Below are 21,221 nucleotides of genomic sequence, written 5' to 3' on the forward strand. Positions count from 1 at the left end.
CCGGGTACCAGTTACTATCGACTGTGAGTAAAGAGAACCAGTTACACAGCAATCCCTCGTGTGGCCTACCTTTCTTTCCGTGCCTAACTCTATCACTTATCCTCTGGGGCCCCAGCCCTACTTGCGGAGGGCCCAACATCCAGGCTGCCATCACATCAGCCCCAGTGTAAATGTGACGCCCCGGACTCTATCAGGGTGTCACATGGAATTACACTCCTTTATCTTTTGGTGCAGAACTCATCCTCCATGGTTCTGGGATCATAACTTTTGGTATTGCTTCCATCAGCACTCAAATCCTAACCACACCTCACACCACACCTGGTCAGGCACACCAGTGGGTGGTCTAGCTGGAAAAGATTCACCCGCCTTGGGGTCAGGCAGACTGGTGGGATGGATGAAGTCAGTTCAGGAGTAGCTCCGAAAGAGTAAGGAACAGGTAGTAGCTCCCTAGAGTTGAGTGGTAGCTCCCAAAGAGTGAGGAGCTGAGGGAGTTGTAGCTCCCTGGGATACGTTGGTTAGGTCGCAGATGGTGGTCTAGGACCGGAGGAGTTGGAGACCAGGTCGCAGGGTATTGGAGAAGCATGCGCCCAGAATTAGATTTGGAGAACGTTCGGCACCTAAAAGCCCAGTAACCGGACTGGTAACGAGGGAGTAACTTCACGCAACCTGGTAATTCACCTGTGGAGGATAGTCTCTTTATGAACTTTCCCCAAGAGCTCAGAGAATGAAGGCACCAACACAACTAGGGGGATAGGGCTTTCCAGCTTATGCAGCCCACTGAGATCCCAAGTGTCAGTCATCGAGAGCACAGCTCTTCTATTCAAGTATAGCAAGTGGGATCCCGACCAATTCAGGCCAAGGGGACACTCAGAAACATCTAAATATATGTGCATGGAGACAGGCTCCGGACCACTAAGCAATACCAGCGGGAACAGATTCCCGGACGAGCTCCCCAGAGTGGCAGCGGCATCCAGAGACTTGGTTTACTCTTGTGTAAGAGTCTTCTTAATGGTTGCACCAACATCCACACAGGGTGAGTGAGTACAATGTTTTCCCCTGCGTCCTGCCTGCCCGGATAGCCTGCACAATTCTATCCGCTACCTATTCCATCCAGAGGCCTGGGGTCTCCCGTACCCGTGGAGGAAACACCATCTGGCTGCCCCACTCCATCTTCCCCGGGTTCTCCCATCGGCAGCGGCGGTACTCCCCTTACCACGAATCACGGGTGGTGTCATGATGAACTCTCCCCTTGTAAATACCCCCCTCCTTTACATTTGAAGTGGCCGCAAGCCCGCGGGTCCAGAGATCCTCGAGCCACAGCAACCCCGGATCCGAGCAGCGCAACTGCTGCCAGGGCGACACACCTCAAATTTCTGGCGTCACGAACAGGATCGGACTGAGCCCACTAACCTGGGTGACGTGCGCCTTGAAAAATCCGAACCGAAGTGTTGAAATTCAGTTCCCACCATTTTTGGCGCCTAAAAAGGACAGCTACGCCACCTTCCCGACCAAAAGCGCGTGAAGCTGAAGCTCCGCCCCTCGTCCTGAGAGTGCAGTCGGAAGCTGGAGAGCTGGCTGCCGAAAACCAAGGGGGCGTAGCAGGATGTAACAGCGGAAGTGGCGCAGGGACGCCAGGACTCTGCCCATAAAAGTTCCTGGTACCCGCAGAGGTAAGATGGAGGCAGCAAGGGACTGGTGACCGGAGCGTGCTGCTCCTGGGACTGTGACCTGGATTGAGGAGGAGACCGAGCAGCTCTGCAAGAGGATGCGGACGCAGTTCCTCTACATGCTGGATCACTGGAGAGTGGCAATGAGGAGCCTGGCTGTGGCGGTATGGCCCATGAGATGGAGGCCCTGCGCGTGGAGCGGGTAAGCAGCTACTCAGTCCTGGTTGAACCGGCCTACCTGGCCATGGCATCCAGTCTGCCCCCGGCCGCTGCAATTACCCAGCCACTGCCACCCTCAGGGAATGCCGAGCCGCTACCCCCAACACCGTCAGCGGAACCTCCAGCCCCAGTTGAAAGTAAGCAGGCTACAACGCCTCCGGCCTCACCATCGGCCAGGCCAGACCACACCAGGCCGCAATGCCTCCGGTCCCATTATCGGCCCCACCACCGGCCGCATCACCAGGCCCGTACCTCGGTACGGAGCACCCGGACTCTGCTATACCGGCTGCGGAACAGCCGGTTTCTTCACTTACCACAGTGGAGGCGAAGCCTGTTGAGAGGCCGGTTCCACCGCCGCGCGTCCTCCCGGTAACCGCCGGGGTCGCAGGAGTCTATGTACAGCCAGTTCCCATAGTGGAGGCGGAGCCTGACGTCAGCGCCCCCTATTGGGAAAGACAACAGCAACGGTTGCATACAGATATTACCACCAGAGAGCAGCTCCAACGGGAGATCGCCGCCCACACCAACAGAGAGAAAGATCATTTGAGGAACGCCACCTTCTGGGACAGAAGTCGGCGGTACCGTGGCAGAGTGGCACGCCTTGACTCCATTAATGGGTGGGGGTTTATTGCGGAGCCAGGCCTTGCCACAGGGGTGTTCGTTTCCAGGAGGGACGTGGCAGAGCAGCTTCCTAGGGGGCACTCCGACAGAAACCTGGAACCGGGTGACCTGGTTTCTTATTGCTGGCATTGCGGGGAGCGGGGCTAGTACGCCCTGGAGCTCAGGAAGCATACAATGGAGGGCGGAAGAGTGATGCCAGCTCCCGTCACTGCCCCCAACTACCTTAGAGAGTAAAAGTAGCAGAACCCGGCTACTCTAATGTTTAAAGTTGTGTTACATGTTAATGTGAAATGTTGAAAAATGCCAATTACTTGAATACCTCACCTGATTCAGGAACTTTATAATGTTTACACCTGGCTCATGGACCCTGTTTACCCCCACCCCCCCACCCCTTATTAAAAATGGACCATGGCTGTAGGACTGGCAGCAGCCAGCACGAACTTGTGCCTTTTGTATATAGTTGCGCCCAGTGTGCCTTCCAGAGTCGTCTTCTGCAACTCCAGGACTTCAACGCTGTCACCAGGGACTGCTAAGGTGCCTGGAAAAGGGGCACCCACCAAGATTAGAGGTGGCATCAAGGATCCAGGTTGTTTGAGTGGCGGGTTGAAGGGAGAGGGACAATGGGAATGGACTGCCGCAGGAAGGGGCTGCAGCAGAGCAGGCTGAGGCATCGACTACCACTACAACCAGTAGCATCCCCCGTTGTTCCAAGTAAATGAACTCTGCGAGTTTAGTAACCTTTAAGAGTATTGCCTCCCCTATGTGGGATTAACATTTATGCATAACCTGTTATTCTCTTTCAGTTTGAAACAAAAATAAATCCTCTGGGTGTCCTGTAGCTCGGGGACGAGCTACGTTTAACCAAGGGGAAATGAGACGCCCCTGACTATCTGGGTGTCACAGGGAACTGCACTCCTTTCTCTTTTGGTGGTGAACTCATCCTCTATGGTTCTGGGATCCTAACTGTTGGTATTGCTTCCATCAGCACTCAAATCCTAACCACACCTCACACCACACCCTGTCAGGCACACCAGTGGGTGGTCTAGCTGGAAAAGGGCCACCCGCCTTGGAGTCAGGCAGACTGGTGGGAGGGAGGAAGTCAGTTCAGGAGTAGCTCCCAAAGATTGAGGAGCTGAGAGTAGCAGCTCCTGGGAGTTGAGTGGTAGCTCCCAAAGAGTGAGGAGCTGAGGGAGTTGTAACTCCCTGGAAGATGTTGGTTAGGTTACAGATGGTGGTCTGGTACCAGAGGGTTCGGAGACCCGGTCGCAGGGTATTGGAGAAGGGTGCCCAGACTTAGTTTTGGAGAACGGTCGGCACCGGAAAGTCTAGCAACCGGACCGGTACTGAGCATGGCGGGGTACAGGACCCTAGATGAGGGAGTAGCTTCACGCAAACTGGTATTTCACCTGTGGAGGATAGTCTCTTTATGAACTTTCCCAAAGAGCTCAGAGATCGAAGGCACCAACACAACGAGGGGGATAGTGCTTTCCAGCTTATGCGGCCCACTGAGATCCCAAGTGTCAGCCATCGAGAGCACAGCTCCCCTATTCAAGTATAGGGATAGGGACCCCGACCATTTCAGGCCGAGGGGACACTCAGAAACTTCTAAATATATGTGCATGGAGGCAGGCTCTGGACCACTAAGCAATACCAACAGGAACAGATTCCCGGACGAGCTCCCCAGAGTGGCAGCGGCACCCAGAGACTTGGTTTACTCCTGTGTAAGAGTCTGCTTAATGGTTGCACCAACATCCACACGGCCTGAGTTAGCACACTGCTTCCCCCAGCGTCCTGCCTGCCCGGATAGCCTGCACAATTCCATCCACTACCTATTCCTTCCAGAGCAAAGAATAAGAAAAATGCGAGCATATGGGCAAATTACAAAATATTTGATTAAAAAATCACACACAACACAATATCACAGAATAAAATCTACCAACCACAACCAACCAATGTCTGACTGGACCTAGGTTCTCCCTTACTGCATCTGCACTTCAGGTAAAAATGATTACTCTATATTGCTACCATTTTTGATACTGACATCTGTATTTGAATTATGGCTATATTGGGAACCTTGTCCAGTTATGTGCACATGCACTTTCTAATTTTCTGTGGGCCATTATGAGAACTTTCTATTCCTATCCCCTCCCCTTCCTATTCCTCAACATAACCCTTACCCTGGGTATTGTATTATATTTTTCTACTAGCATTCTGAGGACTGATGAGGGGTTAATGGGACTGCCTTGTTATTCATTATCTTTTGGCCCGTTATACATCTTGTACTCCCCTTACAATCTCTTGGTAGATTTTATTCTGTGATATTGTGTTGCATGTGATCTTTATTAAAATATTTTGAAATTTGCCCATATACTCGCATTTTTATCGTTCTTTGCTTAATCTCTGAGTAGTGCAGACAGCTGTAATTCAACTGACACCGTGTTCACCTTAATGACTCTTTCTTTGAGAATTTATCTCATACTATTCCATCCAGAGGCCCGGGGTCTCCAATACCCATGGAGGGAACACCATCTGACTGCCCCACTCCATCTCCCCCGGGTACTCCCATCGACAGCGGCAGTACTCCCTTTACCGCGAACCACGGGTGGCGTCACAAACTCTCCCCTTTTACATACCCCCCTCCTTTACATTTGAAGTGGCAGCAAGCCCCCGGGTCCAGAGACCCTCGAACCACAGCAACCCCAAATCCAAGCAGTACGACTGCTGCCGGGGCGGCACAGAAAGACTGTGCAGCGGCGGTTCAATCACCATAACCGCAACCCACAATTGGTGTCACGAAATAAACTTTATTAACTATTCTCCTGTATATAAACATCTTTGTAAAAGCGACCCCAGGGTCACGGAACAGGGCAACGGCCACCCAGTGACACATCCCAGTAGTACACTGCCCAGGACCGAGTACCCCATAGCCCTGGGTGGCACAGGCCCTCCTTTTTGTCAAATACAGAGTGTATTGGAGTGCCTCTTCTTTCTAATTTTTGGTAGTTCTTGCATTGTGTTATTTGTGAGTTTCAGAGTCCCTCCTTCATAAATTACACAGGATGTGTCTGACCACGTCACACACACCACCTGCTCTAATAAGGTAGTAAATGTTAAAATTACATTTACAGAGGAATGTTATTTTCACCATTGAAAGTAAAGTGGAAAAACACTACGTGTGAAGATAGCCTGAAGGCTGGAGGATGCAAGTTTTTTTTTTCTCTTTTTTAATTTGCCTTATATATATATATCATTATACAGGAAAGCATGTTTCCTAACATTATTTTCTGTAAATACATTTCATTGTCGATTTTATATGTTTTATTCTCAGTCCTTAAAAGTGGCATAATGCTCTGACAATATTGTTGCCAGCAGCGACCTGGGACTAAAGCCTGCTTTACACGGTACGACCGATTGTGCGATTTCACAATCGATCGTACCCGCCCCCGTCCTTTTTGCGTCACGGGCAAATCGCTGCCCGTGTCGCACAAAGTTAGTAAACCCCGTCACACATACTTACCTCTCGTGCGACCTCGCTGTGGGCGGCGAACGTCCACTTCCTGGAGTGGGAGGGACGTTCGGCGTCACAGCGACGTCACACGGGCGCCGGCCAATAGAAGCGGAGGAGCGGAGATGAGCGGGACGTAAACATCCCGCCCACCTCCTTCCTTCCACATAGAGACGGCGGCGGCCGCGGGAGGCAGGTGAGCTGCTCATCGTTCCCGTGGTGTCACACGGAGCGACGTGTGCTACCACGGAAACGATGGTCAACTAAAGTAAACGATATTATGGAACCTAACGAGCAGTACCCGACTCACGATTTGTGAGCGATACTGCGTCGCTAGGAGGTGTCACACAGGCCGGCATCGCCAGCGATGCCGGATGTGCGTCACAAAAACCGTGACCCCGACGATCTATCGCACGATAGATTGCCTGGTGTAAAGCAGCCTTTAGAGGTGCATCCAGGCATCTTCCCCATGCTGTGCCCATTCAATCTGAGCCCCGATTCCATCCATGTCAGCGATCTTTCTGCCACCCCCATACCCACTCAGACCTTCTGAGAGAGTAATCTGGAAAAATGTTACAGTTTCCCATTGACTCTCATTATACTCGTTTCTCGAATCGAGCACTTAAGCAGTCCAACGTGCTTGTTGTGAGTAATGAGCATTCGAACATTTTAATGCTCACATATCGCTACTCAACACCTATAGATTAATCAACTCACAGCCCAGGTGTTAGATGAAACAACCATTGACATCAGTGAAATCTTTTTATATTCTTTGTTTTTTTTTAACTTTATATAACATTAGAGCACGCTACGCTAGCAACCTAAACCCAATAAGGCCAATTGATAGCACAAAGCTTATACCAACAGACAGGAAGAAAAAGTACTCTAGCAAACTAGCCCTTGTGATATCGTTTAGAAAGGGGGTCTCAAACTCAGCAGGGTATATGGGCCGCACATAGAAAAAAAATTGAGAGGGGCCGCATTCTTTGCAGGACAAAGTGACATTTTTAATTATTCCATATATTTTTCTATACACCTTTGGATCACTTTGGAACATTTTTCCTTGTTTATTATAACCAACCTGCACTTATTTGTTTAGTTAAGTTTATATGTAAAAAAGCATTTTTAAAGGCAAAAAAATGTCATGCTTTATTTTGATTTTTTTTTCATTTTATCATCTTCTTGTAATATTGTTTTACAATTAGCAGCATCATATACAGGTAAAATATATCTTTGTACCGTGTTAGCCAGTAGAGATAAAAAATTGTTTAAAAGAACTGTTTCAGTTCTTTTAAACAATTTTTTATCAGCATCATATAGTAATCTTAGCCAACATCTTGTAGTAATGACCCCATGCTGCAGTAATGTCCCCTATCCGTGTGCCCTGTAGTATTGTGCTCATCCTGTAGTATTGTGCCCTGTATTATTATGCCCATTCTTGGGCCCTGTATTATTATGCTCATCCTTGTAGTATTGTACCCAGTAGTATTGTGCTCATCCTTATAGTATTATTCCCATCCTTGTGCCCTGTAGTATTGTGCTCATCCTTGTAGTATTGTGCCCAGTAGTATTGTGCTCATCCTTGTAGTATTGTGCTCATCCTTGTAGTATTGTGCCCATCCTTGTAGTATTGTGCTCATCATTGTGCCCTGTAGTATTGTGCTCATCCTTGTAGTATTGTGCCCAGTAGTATTGTGCTCATCCTTGTAGTATTGTGCTCATCCTTGTAGTATTGTGCCCATCCTTGTAGTATTGTGCTCATCATTGTGCCCTGTAGTATTGTGCTCATCTTTGTAGCATTGTGCATTGCGCCCATCCTTGTACTATTGTGCTTATCATTGTGCCCTATAGTATATGCTCATCTTTGTAGCATTGTGCCCATCCTTATATTATTGTGCTCATCATTGTGCCCTGTAGTATTGTGCTCATCCTTGTAGTATTGTGCCCAGTAGTATTGTGCTCAACCTTGTAGTATTGTGTTCATCCTTGTAGTAATGTGCCCAGTAGTTTTGTGCTCATCCTTGTAATATTGTGCCCAATAGTATTCTGCTAATCCTTGTAGTATTGTGCCCAGTAGTATTCTGCCCATCCTTGTGTCCTGTAGTATTGTGCCCATCCTTGTAGTATTGTGCCTAGTAATATTGTGCCCAGTAGTATTCTGCTCATCCTTGTAGTATTGTGCCCAGTAGTATTCTGTCCATCCTTGTGCCCTCTAGTATTGTGCCCATCCTTGTAGTATTGTGCCCAGTAGTATTGTGCTCATCCTTGTAATATTGTGCCCAGTAGTATTCTGCTTATCCTTGTAGTATTGTGCCCAGTAGTCTTGTGCTCATCCCTGTAGTATTGTGCCCAGTAGTATTGTGCTCATCCTGTAGTATTCTGCTCATCCTTGTAGTATTGTGCTCATCCTTGTAGTATTGTGCCCAGTAGTATTGTGCTCATTGTTGTAGTATTGTGCTCATTTGTGTAGTATTGTGCCTAGTAGTATTGTGGTCATCCTTGTAGTATTGTGCACAGTAGTCTTGTGCTCATCCGTGTAGTATTGTGCCCAGTACTATTGTGCTCATCATTGTAGTATTGTGTACAGTAGTATTGTGCTCATCCTTACAGCATTATGCTCATCCGTGTAGTATTGTGTCCAGTAGTATTGTGCTCATCCTTGTAGTATTTTGCTCATCCGTGTAGTATCCGAAAATAAGATAAAAAATGGTTTCAAATGAAAACTGCACCCATCTAGTAAAAAGACGAAATATTGAATTTGACGAGATATGCACAATTTTTACATGTGACCTTTTGTTTCTTGTTTTCCTATACAATATCTTTCCATGTGTAGCACTCTTTTCTTTTGTTTTAGGGTGATATATTGTTAATTTGTGACCTCTGTATATCTTTTAATAAACTTGAGCTATATGAAAGTAAAATAAAGTTATAAACTTCTATGCATGCTAGCCTGTGTCACAAAAGCCTAGGTAATGTAAAAATACATACATACATATAGCAATGCAAAAATAGGAGCAGCACTTAACCTGTTGTGGTGCAAAGTCCTTCCAATCAGTCTCACCCGATTCCAATAGGCAGCAAAAAATTTGAAGGCAGCACACAGCTTCGACTTGAATGAAAACGCCTATTTATTGGCCCATATGATACAGCAACATAGCAATGTTTCAGCCACAAGTGACTTTTTTCAAGCAGTACAATGCAATGCACTCAAGTGAGCGTTTAAATATCCTCACTAATTATAAATCTCATTAATTAAATTAACAAATAACATTAATGCAAGCATGGATAAAACATACATAATATCCACATCATATCAATACATAATTAAGCATAAAGTATTACAGAAAATAGGTGAATAACCTTATACATAAGCACTGTAACAATACATGAACAATTAACACACACCTGACTCCTGATTTACCTTTTTATGTTATGAATCCCAGCGTCTGCATATTGCACTGTGATTGTAAACCACACGTGCATGCATCTCCTGGCTTCCTGGTTGTCTCCCCCACCCGCGCATGCGCAGTAGCAACCAAAACCGCCATGTTGGTATACTCAGTACACCCATAACGCATGCACACTGGTATTCAATACAAACATAAAAGACTGCTAGAAAAAGCACACATATGCTACTAAACAGGTGAAAAACATATCGTTCCACCCCACTGACATGCAAAAAAAACCTTTCAGGTCACCAGATTATAGAAAATTACAATTACCAAACGATATATAGAAACAAAGGATATGTCTATACAGAACCTCCTCCTACACATACTAACAGTTTAATATCATTAAATAGGTAGCTAAGAGGGCTTTTTTCTTTTGCCTGGCACATAATTATCAACAAAAATAAATAGAGTAGCAGAAAAAACAGGGTCATCATCAGAAATCCAAAAGGACAATATTCAGTGTAAAACAGTGGTGCAGATTCTGTAAAAGAAAAATAATTCACTCACAATTATAAAACTGCTCGTATTGATCAGAAAACTGATAATACAACTTATATAATATATAGAATGCATCATTGAATCTATTCTATGTAAGGTAAGGATGCATTCATGTGGAACAAGGTTCACAAAAGATTACCCACCTTAAATTCTATATTTAATCCATTTGGTTTTAGGGTGTTTAACCTAAAAATCCACTTCATTTCTAGTTTCTTTCAAATTTTATTTCTATCTCCTCCTCTCCTTGTTAAGGGGACATGATCGATCAGCCTGCATCTCAAATCTTTTTCTGTGTGTTTTTGTTCAGTAAAATGTTTAGGGACAGGTAAATCCATTCTAATTTTACGTATAGTTAATCTATGGTTATTTAACCTCGTTTTAAAATCCGTTGTTGTCTCACCTATGTACCACATGTTATAAGGACATTCTAACAAATAAATGATGAACTCCATATCACATGTCAAAAAATGTTTTATCTGAAAAATCTCATTACTAATCGGATGTTTAAAAACATTTCCTTCATATAACTACAATTAACACATGAAAGACATGGGTTACAATCTGTCCGTTTTGTTCCTGAAATAGTCGTTTGTATATCTCTTTTTGTAGAACCAATGTGAGCATTAACAAGGATATTTTTAATATTTTTACTTTTTCGATAAGAAAAAAGAGGGGGATTTTTTAATTCATGCACAGAAGGTAAACGTTTTTGTAACATACCCCAATGCTTGAGAATTATTCACTCTATAGATTTACTCTCTTCACCATATTTCATAATCATAGGAATCCTACCAACTTGATTACTCTTTTTAGATGAATAATTATCAAATTTAGTTTTTTGTCTCTGTAAAAGACCTTTAGGCTATGTGTCCACGTTGCTTTTCCCTACTTGCAGTTCAAAATGCACGTTTTGTCCTTAATTGAATTAGCCAAAGTTGCCTTTTGCAGAACTTTAGCGCTGAAAACGCATGCGTATTTGCCGCGTATTTGATGCGTTTTTAGCGCTTTTTGAATGCTTTTTCAAATGCTTTTTCACACTTGCGTTTTGAACATCAAGACACTGATAAATAAAGTTACAACAGTCAAACCAAATGAAAAAAGAGAAAAAAAGGGGCACATAAATATTTGTATGAAAAAAAAGAAAATAGCAAGATTTAATAGAATTATAGCGGTTATTTAATAAAAAACGGAAATATAGCAATAAAATTATAATTTTCTTTAAATAAATTATCGGACTATGTGTGTGTGTAAAGGGACATATGAAATCATTATTTTGATGTGCAAAAAGCATGCGTTTTAGTAGTCCAAAACGCATGTTTTCTGCACCTAAAAAGCAGGTAAAACGCTGGAATTTTGATGTTTCTTGGTTACTCCCTGTTTCTCATTGACTTCTATGTTATCTAAACGCACCTCAAATGGCAAAAACAATTGACATGCTGCTTTTTTAAATGCATGGTTTTTGCCACAAAATATGCAAATTAAACGCAGCATTTTGAACTGCATGGTGGGCACAAGAAATCCCTATTTCTCATAGACTTTGCTGGGAAATCAAAACGCAGCCATTTGGGCACTAAAAAGGTGCAATTGAAAACGCTGCAGAAAAGCATGAAAAAAACACACCGTGGACACATAGCCTTAGGATAACTAGAGATGAGCGAACCGGCCGTGGTTCGGCTCGAGTTCGGTTCGTCGAACGGAGGTCCCGTTCGAGTTCGGTTCGGTGAACGTTCGACGAACCACTCGAACCGCATAGGAAACAATGGCAGGCAATCACAAACACATAAAAACACCTAGAAAACACCCTCAAAAGGTGTCCAAAAGGTGACAAATAACTCACAACACAACACAAACACATGGGAAAGTGACAAGGACATATACTCATGTGAAAACAAAAGAGCTGGACAAGGAAAAAGAGGAGGAGACACAGATATGAGTATATGCAAGGGAACGTCGATGCCATTACTGTGCAACTTGAGCCCTGCTCATTTTAGGCTTCCAATCTGGATAAATTGCCTGAGCTCACCACTTACGCCTTGGGGATCTTGTTGTGTCCCGCAGCCAGCGTTTTCTCGGAACGTGTCCTCAGTGCTGCTGGGGGTGTGCTGACAGCTAAGCACACGCATCTGTCCACTGACAATGTGGACAGACTAACGTTCACCAAGATGAACAAGTCATGGCTCTCAGAGGACTTTTCTTCCCCTGGGTCATCCAGGGGAGGTGAAAGGCACGCGTATTTTTGAGAGTGCTTCATGCAAAGCATCTTTTTCATCTTGAAAATGGGGGTCAACTGATGCCAGTCAAGTGGGGTGTGTGTGGCCCAATTAGTGGAAACGAGGGAGACTGTGGTTGGAGTCCCCTCGCTTTTGAAAAAAGAACCAAGATGAACAAGTCATGGCTCTCAGAGGACTTTTCTTCCCCTGGGTCATCCAGGGGAGGTGAAAGGCACGCGTATTTTTGAGACTGCTTCATGCAAAGGATCTTTTTCATCTTGAAAATGGGGTCAACTGATGCCAGTCAAGTGGGGTGTGTGTGGCCCAATTAGTGGAAACGAGGGAGACTGTGGTTGGAGTCCCCTTGCTGTGTTTTACATGCTTTTAGAAGGGCATGCCATGGCTTAGAGCTTGACTTTCAGCCTCTGCAAACTGTTGGCTACCAAAATGCTTCCTTTCCAACCTTTTTAACCGAGGATTTTCGAGACCTTATGCCCATCGCAGTGCCCCAAGAGCCGATGCCCAGGCGCCACTCCTTCTCCAACAAAGGCGTGCACGCGCTACACTAGCATGTCGCACCAAACATCACCGCTTCTTTGAGAAACTGTGTGACAGGGTGCATTTCACCACAGATACTTGGCCCAGTAAGCATGGACAGGGGCATTACATGTCGCTGACTGGGCAATGGGTTACTATGGGGAGAGATGGAGAAGGGTCTGCTGTACAAGTCTTGCTGTCCCCACGAGTTGTATTAATCCTTCCTCTGTATGTAGAAGTTAATACACTGCTTCTGCCTCCTCAACCTCGTGTGGGTCCTTCACCTCGGCCCAAACCCTGTGTGGTCAGGGCTCCCTTCCTTGTAACTGCGCACAAGGAAAACCACACACCTCCTTACTATGCTGGCAGCAGAGCTCAATGCCATCATGCGGTCAAATGTTTACCTTGAAATGTATGAGAAATGTGAGTCACACCGCTGAGACGTTGTGGACGGTTAGCTCTGGAGACCAAGTTTCATCAATGGTTGTCTCCACTCAACCAGCAGCCAGGGAAGGCCGGGTGTGACAATGATGCAAACATGGGTGCGGCCCTTCGCCGTGACAATGTGACACACGTGCCTTGTGTGGCTCACGTGTTGAATCTAATTCTCCAGCAATTTTTAAAACACCATCCCGGCCTACATGGCCTTGTGCAGTGGGTACGCTCGCTATGTGCTCACTTCCATCGTTCGCACACAGCAGCTCAACAATTCGTTCGTCGCTCCAGAAGTCTTTAGGTCTGGTGGTTAAATGCCTGAAATGCGATGTGCCGACACGCAGGAATTTGAATCTGCACATGTTGCAGCGTTTGTGGCAGCACCGCCGAACCCTGCTGCAATACGTTATGACATATAGCCTGGCCTAACTTGATCCAGTGGTGGTGCAGATCATGCTGCTGGAGTGGTGTCAGATCAAGGACCTATGCACCCTTCTACACAGTTTACAAACGTCGACGAAGATGTTTAGCACTGGCAATGCCATTCTCAGCGTGACAATTCTGGTCATCTACATGATGGAGCACACTGTAAGCATTATTCGGAGTCAGGTGTTGGGACAAGAGGAAGGGGAGGAAGTACAGGAGGAGTCATATGCGGAAGGGATAACAAGATCTACGAGGTCCAGATGGTCAGCGGCACCTAAGCGGCAGTCATGGTGGGGGAGAGGGATTAACAAGGGCGCATAGTATCAGCAAAAAGTGTTGAGGAAGGTGCAGGAGCCCATGAAGAAATGGAGGACGAACTGGCGATGGGCATGGAAGACTCAGCAGATGAGTGAGAGCTTGCTCACATTTCGGTTGTGCGAGGTTGGGGGGGAGAGGGCAGAGGAAGGAGGCACGATTCTCACCTCTCTGCCACCAACACACCAAGGACTTGGTCCTCCTGGATGCACAAGACACATGAGCGCCTTCTTGCTGCACTACCTACAACATGACCCTCGGATTGTACGAATTCGAAGTAATGCTAACCACTGGGTTGCCACACTGTTAGATCCCCGGTACAAGACAACATTTGGCGAAATAATTCCTGCCATAGAAAGGGACGCACGTATACAGGAGTATCTGCAGAAGGTGGTACGCAATCTTAGATCTGCTTTTCCACTAAACACCAGTGCTGCACAGAGTGAATCTCAACTCTTTGTCATGGATAGGAGTAAATGGTCTTTTACTTGTCCACATCTGAGGGACCGAGGGCTGGCTGGTGTGCTGAGATGGCATTGAGTACGGTGTCCCTGCAGAGTTGCACTTTTGGTCATATACAAAATGAGTCGAAAAAGGACAGATGCTGGTGGAAAGGGGAACAGGTGTGTTGGAAAGGGGAAAAAAGTTTTTGTTTGTGGGTTTGGTGGTTAAGCAACAGTAACATTTGCTGAAGAAACACCATCTGTTACGGTGGGACTGGCAGATTTGGATAAGGTGGTATATACTATGTTACCGCTATATAACGAAAATTAATAAGAAAAGAAAGAGAAAGGTATATATCCCCATCAGCAGTCAGTGTCCACCGTGCTCCCAGATGGAAAAGGAGAGGTTGGCAACTGGAAGGTTAGGTGGAGGATACAGAGCTGTGTGGCTATGAAATTAATAGTAGCCTGAACAGAGTTAGACACCACTCGGATCTGGAGACTGGGAGCCCTGTTAGCGTCACAAGGTCCACACGCCCACCCAGCCCAGGAACTCCCTGTTAACATCACAGGGGCCATTGAGTACGCTGACCGTGTGCATTGGGACCACACCTGTGGACAGCAGGCGCTTCAGCAGCAGCAGGCCTGTTAATGCCTCTGGGCTGCACAAGCAGGACTGGTAGGACAGGAGCTGGTCTTAACCGTTCTGCGTTACCAACTGTGGTGGCGGCCTGCATCGACACCCTATTCCTGCCTACCTCTGGCCTAAAGCTGCAATGGGTTCAACACATGGAGGTGTGCTCTTTCGGAGCATAATAGAAGACTGCGCACCTCCTTGTTGGCTCCATCCCGTTTTATAACCTGGGTCCGCCCCAAACCAGGGTGGACCACAATGCACCTCCTGGAGACAAAAGCAGAGTGACACGTCATGAGTGGCATAACTAGCGTCCTATTTGGAACCGCAACTTCAATAATGACCTCATGGCTGCCACGACACAAACACCTCACCAGTCATCGTCTGACCATCAATAATGAGGTGACAAGTCATAGGGGCGGGCCTCTGCAAGCCATTTGGGAGTGGCCTGGCCACATCGTCAGGACACCTGATGCCCTGTGGTCTATATGGGCCCCCCACATCAGGGGCAGGGCCAAAGAGTTCATTACCGGACCTAGTATCTGATGCAGTAAGTGCCTGAGCATGCTCAGTAGCAAGAAATACAGTCTCTGAAAAAAGAATATCAGCTTTAGCATGGTGTCTAGGCACAAAACAGGACTTAGACCCGGCACGGAGTGCAAGTACCTGTGCAAAGAGGCTTTTCGCACTAAGTGTGGGAGCATGCGCTGTATCCCGAAATGAAGACTTAGCCTCAGGAATGGCACAGTCAGGCTGAGCATACTCACTAGGCGAAACACTGTAGTTAGGCTGCGGCTGGGGTAAATCGGCACACGCATGCGCACTAGCTGCCTCTCCACACGTAGACGTGGAGGAGAAATTGCTCTTCGGGTGTGGACTTGGAAATGCTGTCTATGAACAGAATGAAAAGCTAAAGGTGTGTGTTACAGCAAGGAGCCACCGCGGAAACACTTCGTTCAATTGTGAGGGGAGTCATTTTGGAGTTTGGTGAGGAGTACCATAACGCCAGTGAGCAGCATCCTGTGCCACAGACCAACATTCTTACGGTGCTGTCTATACTGCTTACCGTGAGAGGAGCGTAAAGTCTGTATTTCTGGCAACTGGACATCACAGTACCCGGGTACGGTAGGCTGTGCCCAGACAATAATGCGGGCACGCAACACTTTGTTTTATTAGCAAAACACATATCTGTTCTGGGTAGGCCGACTACTTATAGACAATAAGACTTGCTGCCTCTGCACTGTCAAATTGTCACGTACAGTTTAAATCTTAGAGGGACAGCGACACATGTTTGCATTGACTGTTGATTTTCAAGATTTCCATGACTGTGTTGCAGAGCTGTGGGGTTTGCATTCACACTGCTATCATCTGCCTTATCTGTGAGGCTTCAGCCAACAATGGTATTCAGGGGGGGTAATGTGTTTTGTCTATGTTTAGGTAGATAACTGGGAAGCTCTTGTGATGCGCCATTGGTAAGTCGTGTTCGCACACACACACACGCACAAACACACAATTACTGCTACGCAGAGGGATTAGCAGGTAGTAGGCAACAGAATAGATTGTTCAATTATTTAAATTGTATGCATGCTTCTTATTGTTTGGTTTGGTAAAGTTAAACAATTATTTATCAACCCAACTGCCTAGAGTCCTTTTCCTGTTGCCTGGTTTTGCTGCATACTGGGGAGCCCACCCTGTACACGACTTAAAATGAAGCATAAGTCGCAATGTGAATTTCACTGTGCTACAATGTGGCCTAGCGTGCCTGTGCAACCACCGCCTGCCCCATCAAGTGCATCTGCGTGCTCTTCATCCTCTGTGACTGTGGGGACAGCAGTCTCACATGGTTTTTCACACTGAACTTCCACCCCTTTACACGCAACAGGGAGTGTGATTGGCAGGCCATTACTTGTTTTGGAAGTGGAAACAGATGGTATTGTTGAGCTGTCAGACATCGAGAAAACCAACATTGGATGCAGGCTACATTATATCCACACCTGCATCATCGTCACAGATTGGCTGGACTACCTGCAGTTAATAATTGCATTCCAGAAATGGAAAGGAGTGTAGAATGCACATGTAAAAAAAAACCAAAGAGAAAATTGCATGAAAAATACCCTGACTATAAATAAATAAATTGCAAGTGCTAAATAACAGGGTACTTAGTGTATACATTTTTGCAAAAAGGTAAAAAGCTGTCTCACCTCGTCAAGGTGTACTCATCTGAGACAGTCCCTAACCTACTGAAGTTAAAAACATTATCAATACCTGACTTGTGTCATGTCAAACTCCAATATGAATGGGGGCAAGTGGTCAGCTGTGTCCCAGATTAAATACACAGTGAAGTGAGACGCAATTAGTTGTTCAGTCTCAGTATTAGGAGGGCTGCGCCCCCAACTTTCAAAAAAGCAAGATAACATACAAAAAACACAAAAAAACTGAGCTGAAACAATGTTCAGTAAACATGCAACATTAAGCATGTGAATTGCAGCCTTAAGACTAGAAAAAAACCAAAGAGAAAATTGCATGAAAAATACCCTGACTATAAATAAATAAATTGCAAGTGCTAAATAACAGGGTACTTAGTGTATACATTTTTGCAAAAAGGTAAAAAGCTGTCTCACCTCGTCAAGGTGTACCCATCTGAGACAGTCCCTAACCTACTGAAGTTAAAAACATTATCAATACCTGACTTGTGTCATGTCAAACTCCAATATGAATGGGGGCAAGTGGTCAGCTGTGTCCCAGATTAAATACACGGTGGCTTGGCAGCAAAGGACCACTAACTTAGTATTACAGACAATTTTAGGAAGGCAGAAAAAGAGTCAGCTCTTTGGGCAAATTAAATAGCGTGGCAAAAGTGGACAGGTGGGTACAGTGGCTGGGTTCTGTGGGTACCAGGACAGTAAAGGAAGCCTCAGTTTCTATCCCTCCGAATGATCAAATGCAGCAAGGAATTCCCTGAGTTTGCTATAAAATTAGCGTAGCAAAATGTGCATGATGGTGTCATGCAGAGGTGCTGCAAATAGCTTTTCACCAGTGGGGCACTAATGGAAGTCCAACAGCCACTTCTTGTATGCCACTAAATGGCAGCATTTTTTGCTATTATTATAGCTTATTAAAAACAGAGCAGGAGGGTGTCATGCAGAGGTGCTAGAAATAGCTTGGCACCAGTGGGGCACTAATGGAAGTACAACAGCTACTTCTTGTATGCCACTAAATGGCAGCATGTTTTGCTATTATTATAGCTTATTAAAAACAGAGCAGGAGGGTGTCATGCAGAGGTGCTAGAAATAGCTTGGCACCAGTGGGACAATAATGGAGTACAACAGCCACTTCTTGTATGCCACTAAATGGCAGCATTTTTTGCTATTATTATAGCTTATTAAAAACAGAGCAGGAGGGTGTCATGCAGAGGTGCTAGAAATAGCTTTGAACCAGTGGGACACTAATGGAGTACAACAGCCACTTCTTGTATGCTACTAAATGGCAGCATTTTTTGCTATTATTATAGCTTATTAAAAACAGAGCAGGAGGGTGTCATGCAGAGGTGCTAGAAATAGCTTGGCACCAGTGGGGCACTAATGGAAGTCCAACAGCCACTTCTTGTATGCCACTAAGTTTCCTCAGTGTTTGCTAGTATAATGGCTTGGTAACAATGAGTTTGAGTGTGCAATGCAGTGGTGCTGCAAATAGCTTTGCACCAGTGGGACACTAATGGAAGTCCAACAGCCACTTTTAGGATGCCACTAAGTTTCCTCAGTGTTTGCTAGTATAACGGCTTAGTAACAATGAGTTTGAGTGTGCAAAGGGCAGGAGGGTACAGTGGCAGGGTTGTGGGTCTGGGTAGAGGAAAGGAAGCCTCCCTTTCTATCCCTCCTAATGGGGAAATGCAGCGAGGAAATCCCTGACCTTAGCTACACAGACGCTGTCATCTTGTGTAGCTGTTAAAATCTGTTTTCACGGACCTGACTGTCACCTATGGCTCTGACCCTGCCGGTATTAGCCCTTACAAGGGCTGAAAGAAACTTCTATCCCTATTCTGTACAGCGCTGTGTATAGAGCGTACACAGCAGTATTGGAGACAGGAGCTACGCCAGTGGTGACTGACACCAAGACGCAGAAGGCAGATAATGGCGTGCTGGAGGAAAATGTCCGTTTTTATAATGCAGGGACATGTGACATGGACATCCTATCACACATGCCGTTGCTTCTCTGGCTAAAAGTCCACTTAGCTGTGTATGTGTCTGGGATTGGCTGACATGCTGGCCCGCCTCACTACACGTGCGCGCTTAGGGAAGGAAGACAAGGAAAAAAAAAAAAAGCCATTATCCAAACAGCAGTGATCTGAATGCGCTGTTCCCGCACACTATACGCTGAAATTTCATAATAGTGTGAGTCACAGAGTGACTTACACTATTACAGCGGAAAGCCAGCTAGTAATTAGCTTGTCTTTTTGCTGCTAGAACCGTTCTCGAACGTATCTAGAACTATCGAGCTTTAGCAAAAAGCTTGAGTTCTAGTTCGATCTAGAACAGCCCCCAAAATCACTCGAGCCGCGAACTGGAGAACCTCGAACCGCGAACCGGGCACAACTCTAAGGATAACCTCTCTCAATAAATTTATTCAATAATTTATTAATGGCCAGGTCTGCACTAATTGATCATTCTCAATCCTATTCACTCTAAGCATTTGTGAGGTGGGAATGGTTCTAAAAAGGCTCCTAGGATGGTGGCTATCAAAATGTAACAATTTGTTTCTATCAGTAGGTTTTGAATAAAGGGATGTGATCAATTTATTCTCTGTTTTAGAAATCTCAACATCTAAAAATTGAATTTTGGTATATGACCGAATTAATGTAAATTTTATAATGTTGTCCACCAAGTTTAGGTATTTATGGAAATCCATCAATTCCTCATGTGTGCCCATCCAGATAACAAATGTATCATCTATGTATCTCCACCACTTGTACACTTTGTTAAAGTGGTGTGATACATAGATAGATTTTTCTTCCAAGACTGACATGACCAAATTTGCATATGCGGGCACCATGGGCGCACCCATCGCGACTCCGCGTATTTGCAAGTAAAAGTCATCCCCAAACAGAAAATAATTGTGTTTCAACAATATATCAAGCAGATTGAGAATAGGTTCCTTACAAAATATAGAAAAATGTGTCTCATCTAATTTCAATTTAACACATTGAAGGCCCATATTATGATCAATGGAAGTGTAAAGTGAAACAATATCAAATGACGCCAAAATAAATGAATGAGAGGCCAACTCCAATGATCTGAGTTTATGTAAAAAATCTCCAGTGTCCAAAATGAAAAATCTAGTATTACAGGCCAGAGGATTAAGAATTGTATCCAAAAATATCCCAATGTGACTAAAAACGGATTCAACCCCAGAAACTATGGGTCACCCTGGTGGCTTTTCCAAGCCCTTATGTATTTTGGGGAGTATATACAGCAGTGGCGTCAAAGGATTTTTCACAAGTAAATATTCAAATAACTCTTTATCAATGATTCCCCCACCTACAGCCTCTTCCAATACCAACCTAAGTTTTTTCTGTATCTCAAATTAAGGGTCAGAATCTAGTTATCTATACACATTTAAATCCATCAACTGCCGTTGAATTTCAAACATATAATCATCCCTATCCATTAAAACCACCGCTCCCCCTTTATCTGCTGGTTTCACAATCGTTTTTTTATCTTGTGAAATATCCAGCAGAGCACTATATTCTTCCTTTGTAAGGTTCGGTTGAATAAATTCCTTTTTAGTCTCATTTTTTTAAAAATCTACCTCTTTTTTAACTACCTTTATAAACGCCTCAATAACCGATACCTCCACAACTGGAGTGAAATCACTCCTGTGGAATTTTTTCTAAATCTAAAAAAAAAAATCAATGCAATTATTACAAAAACACCACATAGAATCACCAATTAAACCATATCCACTGCATCCACCTTTTTTTCTTCCAAACATTGTTAGCCCCTCCTTTTTGCCACTTATAAACATTTCCAACTCTATAATCCTCAGAGCCTCTGAACCATTTTTTTCTTTTATTCTCCTCCAGTTCCATCTTCAATTTTTCCAACTTTGCTTTTAATGCCGACATAAAAATCCATCCAATCATCTTCAGACAATATATTCTTAATTTTGGTCTCATGTTCTTTAATGGTTTCTTGCAATCTGACAATGTCCTTTTGCAAAAAGTCCATATTCAACAGAATTATATCAAAGGCATATTTGTTAG

This window comes from Anomaloglossus baeobatrachus, chromosome 1 (genome assembly GCF_048569485.1).
Source record: "Anomaloglossus baeobatrachus isolate aAnoBae1 chromosome 1, aAnoBae1.hap1, whole genome shotgun sequence".
Lineage (NCBI taxonomy): Eukaryota > Metazoa > Chordata > Amphibia > Anura > Aromobatidae > Anomaloglossus > Anomaloglossus baeobatrachus.